Source organism: Nerophis ophidion, linkage group LG07, assembly GCF_033978795.1.
Source record: "Nerophis ophidion isolate RoL-2023_Sa linkage group LG07, RoL_Noph_v1.0, whole genome shotgun sequence".
Taxonomy (NCBI): Eukaryota; Metazoa; Chordata; class Actinopteri; order Syngnathiformes; family Syngnathidae; genus Nerophis; species Nerophis ophidion.
The window spans coordinates 11,361,079-11,367,624 of NC_084617.1; the positions used below are offsets into that span (position 1 = coordinate 11,361,079).

At 42.4% G+C, this 6,546-nt stretch overlaps 1 protein-coding gene across 3 annotated transcripts in view; it reads right to left on the reverse strand.

Annotated features, from left to right (window-relative positions):
* Positions 1–828: 828 nt before the first annotated feature.
* stat3 (signal transducer and activator of transcription 3 (acute-phase response factor)) overlaps positions 829–6,546 on the reverse strand; it is a 47,239-nt gene continuing 41,521 nt past the window's right edge. For all 3 annotated transcript variants that reach the window (XM_061905346.1, XM_061905343.1, XM_061905345.1), the window contains one exon: positions 829–6,546. This exon is cut by the window's right edge and continues 1,515 nt beyond it. The gene's annotated coding sequence lies outside the window, so the exon portion shown is untranslated.

The following is a 6,546-nucleotide window of genomic DNA, read 5'->3' on the forward strand; positions in this document are numbered from 1 at the left end:
AGGCCCCCAGCACATTCCGTCACGTATTGTGCGTCCTGGACCTGCTTTGCATGATATATGTGACACTCCTGTTAGAGGCGGCCTCAGTGATGTTGACCGTGGAACTCCTGAATAAATAGAGGGACGCGGGAGCTGAACCTTAGAGCGTAGGGCGAGACTGTGACTAAGTGTGCAGCTCCATGCGTTCTCCTCATGAGCTAAAATGAACTCGGTCTCTGCATGATTCCTTGCTTCTTGTCTGTTTAATAGATGTCACCAGTGTTTGAACCCGACAGGTGTTTATGAAAAATAAAAGACTTGATTCAAACTGTATACCGGGTTCCTGAAGCTCTCTCGGCCAGAAGAACCCACCACCTTTCATTGGCAAAAAAATATAAAACAAATACATTTAAAACAAACTAATTAAAAAAAGTATAATTGACAAAGATCTGATGTTGACCTCGAAATTTAAATGTTGAAAGTAAAAAAAATATGACTGAACATTTTTAAGAGTGGGGCCATTTTGGTTCGCCAAGAATGTTACGTGTTTATTTTTGTTTTCTTTAACTGTCATTGCTCCAAATAAATGATGAATTAATGGTATGAATTATTGACCCATTTAAGGCTCCAATTACTGCATATCAAATATTCCCCTTAGAATTTTGGATGTTTTGTGTTGTTGCCATGAAAAACAGGGTTTACTTTGACAAATATATATATATATATATATATATATATATATATATATATATATATATATACATATATATACATATACACAGTACAAAAAACATTACTGCAGGTGATGACACTTTTGAGCATAACAGAAATGACTAATAAATGAGAAGATTTTGGAGTGAATTTTTCTTTTATTGCCCAAAAATAATGAATAGTCACAGAATGTTTCTTTTGTACATAAAACAATTTCCAAACATGGCAGTGCCTCCTCTGTTCCTAGCAGTCAGTTGGGGGGAAAAAATACATTTGAATCCCATCTCGGTTTGCTCTAAATCAGTTCCAAAATCATCCAAAAATAATGATTAGAATAAATCCAGGCCATACTACAAATAAGTAAAAATGTTACAGGTTCATTTTGTCCTCAAACTAGGAGAAAAGAGTCATTTTCATGAAGTCCATTGAAGAACTTACACTATGTACATGATGGCTTTTATAGTGCTGGACTAGATTCTTATTATGTTAACACTGCAATATTCCATCTGGCAGGGATTAAAAGTGTGTGACACACACACACACACACACACACAATACATTCATAGCTTATAGTACAACTATCTATATCTTGCTTTTGACAATGAAAAGCAACACACACACACACTCTTGTATTTCTGACCTTCTTGAGACCTCTGAAAAATGCCTACCTCTTCAGGACCACCCGTTCTAAATACATAAAGATTTGTATTTACAACAATAATAATATATACATATAATGCAAACATAAAAAAGGTAAGAATTAGTTTTTTACTTTTTTGTTTCTAATTTGTTTTAATCTTAATTATTTACTTTGTTATTAGAGTATGTCTATATACATATTTATAATCTTTTTTTAAATTAGTTTGGGGGGGCGCATTTCAATTTACTACACACACTTGTTATTTCATATGTTGACGCACTTAAAAAGGACACACAGTCCATTTGAAATATCCCTCCTTTTATGTCTATATACATTATCTTTTTTTAAATTAGTTTTGGGGGGCGCATTTCAATTTACTACACACACTTGTTATTTCATATGTTGACGCACTTAAAAACGACACACAGTCCATTTGAAATATCCCTCCTTTTATGTCCATATACATAATCTTTTTTTAAATTAGTTTTGGGGGGCGCATTTCAATTTACTACACACACTTGTTATTTCATATGTTGACGCACTTAAAAAACGACACACAGTCCATTTGAAATATCCCTCCTTTTATGTCTATATACATAATCTTTTTTTAAATTAGTTTTGGGGGGCGCATTTCAATTTACTACACACACTTGTTATTTCATATGTTGACGCACTTAAAAAGGACACACAGTCCATTTGAAATATCCCTCCTTTTATGTCTATATACATAATCTTTTTCAAATTAGTTTTGGGGGGCGCATTTCAATTTACTACACACACTTGTTATTTCATATGTTGACGCACTTAAAAAGGACACACAGTCCATTTGAAATATCCCTCCTTTTATGTCTATATACATTATCTTTTTTTAAATTAGTTTTGGGGGGCGCATTTCAATTTACTACACACACTTGTTATTTCATATGTTGACGCACTTAAAAACGAAACACAGTCAATTTGAAATATCCCTCCTTTTAGAGACCACCCTAATTTTGACAGAATTCACCAGCAGGGGTGCTAATGAGACATTCTCTTTTAGATGCAATGGTTTTCCGTATTGGGAGCATGATTTATGTCCTAACTCGCCCTACGCTCAATTTTCATATTAAAGAATTTCATAAAGTTGTCTGGTGAGTGGGTGGAGCTACTGGAAGGAGTCCCTTGTTGGGTTAGCGATGCTACCGTACTAAACAAAAATTTAGGATCGTTTTAAGGTGGATAAGATTTGAGTAAGCATGCGTTTATAAGTTATTAAACCATCACTCCATGCTTGATGGTGCACCTCAAGTTTAGTCGTGCGCCATTTGCGTTCCAGATTTCTACATAATAATTTCTGAGCTCTAGTTTCTTCTGTAAACCATGGGGTACGTCTTTTTGGAGCCTTTTTTAACTTCAGCGGTGCTATACTATCAATGGTTTCGCGCAGGGTATGGACGGTACTTTTCCTTGATGTCTCAAGAAGGGTTGAAACACAAGAACACACACACACACACACTTGTATTTGTTACCTTCTTGAGACCTCCCGTACTCACATGGAAAGTAATTTGCCATGTTGACTTCTTAAGAGGGATAGAAATACAAGAAAACACACACCCAATCTTTCTTTTTGTTACCTTTTTGACATTACCGGTCCTCATATGGAAGGTACTTTTACTTGTCTTTGTCTCAATAAGAGTAGAAATACAAGAACACACACACACACTTGTATTTGTTACCTTTTTGAGACCTCCGGTCCTTCAAGTTAGAAGTTAAAGTACCAATGATTGTCACACACACACTAGGTGTGGTGAAATTTGTCCTCTGCATTTGACTTATCCCCTTGTTCACCCCCTGGGAGGTGAGGGGAGCAGTGAGCTAATTTTTGGTGATTTTTGGTGATTTAACCCCCAATTCCAACCCTCGATGCTGAGTGGCAAGCAGGGAGGTAAGGGGTGACCTATTTTTATAGTCTTTGTTATGACTCGGTCGGGGTTTGAACTAACAACCTACCGATCTCAGGACGGACACTAACTACTAAAGTATTTAATTGTGTCTGCCCTACTCTCTCCGAATCGTAATCTAGAGATCTGATTAGCCCAAATATTGAGAACTACTATACTAGCCGAAATACCTGCTACATAAGTAGCAAACTAGCCAGGAGTAAGTTTTTTTTGGACAGAACTGGTTGTTATTGTTTTGGTGCACATATATTGAACGTTTTGTGGACATTGAAGTATTGGAGGAACTCGGTATTGAGGTACCAAACGCTGTTATAGTGAGAGATGTTGTAAAAGGTGCAGTTGCCAATGAAATCCTCGAGTTTTTGTCAAAATTGCAAAAACTGAATTTTGTGATCGATCTACTTTCACACTCCGTAAAGTGTTTATCGTAGAATATGATTCCGCTAAAGCTATGGATGACTTACGTAAAACATTGCCACATTCGTGCTTTTGCGAATCCGATAAACCGCGTTAAATTCAAAAATTGTCTGCATTTTGTGCAGATTTGTTGGGCAAAAAGCAAACGGAAGCCTACCTCGCTGAATTGCACAATTTAGCTAGGATTACAGGGAAAGATTACGCTGTGGTTTTCAATAATGTGGTCTCTCTGCTTGGCCAATCTATCCCTGGGCTGGACGCAATGGCTGGGGCGGTGAAGGTTCCTCCGGAGGAAGATGGTGGAACCCAGGCACCCACTGAGAATCTTAGAGCCAGGACCCCGATCCAAAGTCCAGCTGCACAGCCAAATCTCCGCTTTGACGCACAACCTCAGCACACACCAGGACCTGCACCTCATCCTAATGTGAACCTACCCGAAATCCAACGCTATGTTGTGGAACACATAGTCAAGAACGATGAAACTTCAATGCAAATCTCATCACACCGACTCAGGGCGTTTTCTGGGAGATCACCCAGACCCCAACATGAATCAGACTATGATACATGGCGTTCGGGGGTAGATCTCCTCCTGAAAGATCCATCTGTTTTGGAGTCCCGTAAAATCTTTGAGTCTCCTGCCACCGGCTGCCGACATGGTAAAGCATCTACAAGCTGAAACACCTCCTGCGATTTACCTGCTAATACCCGACTCCGCCTATGGGACGGTCCAGGACGGTGATGAACTGTATGCCAAATTTATGGATACTTTTCAGGACGCCGGTGAGAAACCCTCGATTTACTTACAACGCCTGCAGGTCGTACTAAACCTGGCAGTGAAGAGGGAAGGAGCTGCAGTTGCAGAAACCGACCACTTCCTGCTGAACCAATTCTGCCGAGGCTGCTGGGACGATTCACTACTTGCACAATTGCAGCTGAAACAACTCAAAGTAACGCCACCTAACCTTTGCCGAATTTCTATTGCTGTTAAGCACTGGAGAAGATCGAGAAGCCGCTAAAGCACAGCGAATGAAACATCTCGGCTCAGTTAAGGCCAAAGCTGCCTCTCACGCCCAGTATGCCTTCCCAGCTACAGAAGAAAAGAGCGAGAGTGAACTGACAACTATCACCAAGCAGCTAGCAGACATTCAGAAGCAGTTTACGTCCTTAATGGATGCCAAGTCTGGTTCCACACAGTATGGGTCACCCAAACCCACACAGAGCAGGCAGAGGGGTGGGAAGTCTTCCGCCCATTCACGAAAGAACACTTCTGACTACCACGGCTATGGTGTTCACATTGAAGTCAATGCCGAGAAAGTCTCTTGGAAAAGTGACGGTTACTTCTATGTAGTCCGAGGTATGGGATGGATTGTCCGGCGGCTCCTTCTACTTGCAGTAGGTCACAAAGTGGCTTTACAGGTTGGTGTGAGAGGTGTGCATTATAAAAAGATACGGGAATAGTTGTCACCTGGGATCCCGTGTCAAGTAGACACTGACATTCTTGACCGACGACGTTTACTTGAGCAGTACATTTGGATACAATCAGTCCTTTGGGCAGACGAACTTGGTTTGCTTGGGTGGACTGATTCAACTTCGCACACTTCACAGATCTTGAGTTTGCGGGACATTGTGGGTCCTCAATAGTTCCCGGTCGTCCCTCCACAGGAACTCCTTGTAGTTTAAAGATGGACTGCTGCTGCTTCATTATCTCCTCAGTCTGGAGTTTCTGCCCCCATTCTGGTGAAGATGACTGCAGGCATGGCTACCAGGTTGTGGAGGTTGTAGGCGTGGCCACATGGCACCATAAAGGACTGCCCCGCGTGGGAAATGGACTCCCGGTAGTTGATGGTGATTTTGACAGAGCTCGTGAGCAAGTTGTAAACCATCGTGGCGCTGTGGTCCACCCACAGAAGTTTCTTCATAAAAGGAGCCCAGCAGCATCTTCCCGTTACAAAGGTTCGATTGGTGCAGGTCCTCCATGACGCCTATGAGTCTGCCACGATGGTCGTACCAATCAAAGTGGTCGGGGTGAAACTTGCGAATGCCGTTTCCCTACTTTCCTTTGAAGGTGGTGGGCCACAGAGTCCTGAGCCACTCTGTGATGTGGGCACGGTCAGTGGTCTTCTGGATGGTAGGTTTGAGAGGAGGATGAGTTAGACGTTCCTTACATTCAGCCGACAGTGAAGGATGTGGTCCCTCCTCCTGCAGCAACCATCCATGAACCCCGGTGAGTCTGCCACGATGGTCGTACCAATCAAAGTGGTCGGGGTGAAACTTGCGAACGCCGTTTCCCTCCTTTCCTCTGAAGGTGGTGGGCCACAAAGTCCTGAGCCAATCTATGATGTGGGCTCGGTCAGTAGTCTTCAAGATGGTAGGTTTGAGAGGAGGATGAGTTAGACGTTCCTTACATTCAGCCGACAGTGAAGGATGTGGTCCCTCCTCCTGCAGCAACCATCCATGAGCCCCGGTGTACGCGGCCCAGTCCTGTGCCTCCAGCCAGTAGTCCTGTGAGCTCTGAATCTACCTTCTCTCCTGTTACCCATCACTTGCCTGATGGAGATCTCTCTGCCGCTCCTGAAGTCTCTCTGCCTTTGGAGGAACCTGAACCAGTACTTGGATCCGGTGGAAGTTCACCTACCTCCGGAATGGATGATGAACTACCCGAGGATGAACTAGAGCCATCTGGCCAGGCAGAGACACCCCCAAGTCTGATTGACATACCGCTCAATCTGCCTGACGAGACTGTTCCTGTCGATACTCACGAGTCCGATGACAATATCTGTTGTTCTGCTCGTCACCGACAACCGCCTAGGCGTCTCCAATATGCAACCGTAGTCCGCTTGTTTCTGTCGTACAGACATT